Raw genomic sequence first — 417 nt, 5'->3', positions numbered from 1 at the left:
GCTGCGCCGCCCGCCGGCGCGGGGGCGACGATTTGCATATACGAAATTGGGAAGAGGGGGAACCACCCATCGAAAACCCCGGGCCGCCGTCCCCCCGGGGCCGGGAGAGCGAGCCCCACTTCGCTGCCCGGCCCGCCCCCAAGTGCTCCCGGGCGGCCGGCCCCCTAGACGTCACCGCGCCCTCCCACCCGCTCCTGAACTTTAAACCACGCGCCTAAGAACAACCTGGAGGAGGGGGATTTCTCCGGAGTCGGCGGCTTTCGCACGCTCGGGACTGTCACCGCCCGGCTCCCAGCGTTCCCTGCGCTCCCGAAGATCCCGCCTCTCGCAGCCGCGACCCAGTCTCCCAGCCCCGGACGGCCAGGGCGGGGGGCGGGGCGTAGGGCGTGGACGGGGCGGAGCGCAGGCCCGCGGGGA

This window comes from Mustela nigripes, chromosome 7 (assembly GCF_022355385.1).
Source record: "Mustela nigripes isolate SB6536 chromosome 7, MUSNIG.SB6536, whole genome shotgun sequence".
Classification (NCBI taxonomy): domain Eukaryota; kingdom Metazoa; phylum Chordata; class Mammalia; order Carnivora; family Mustelidae; genus Mustela; species Mustela nigripes.
The sequence above is the reverse complement of the archived record's forward strand: the minus strand, read 5'-3'. Positions refer to the sequence as shown.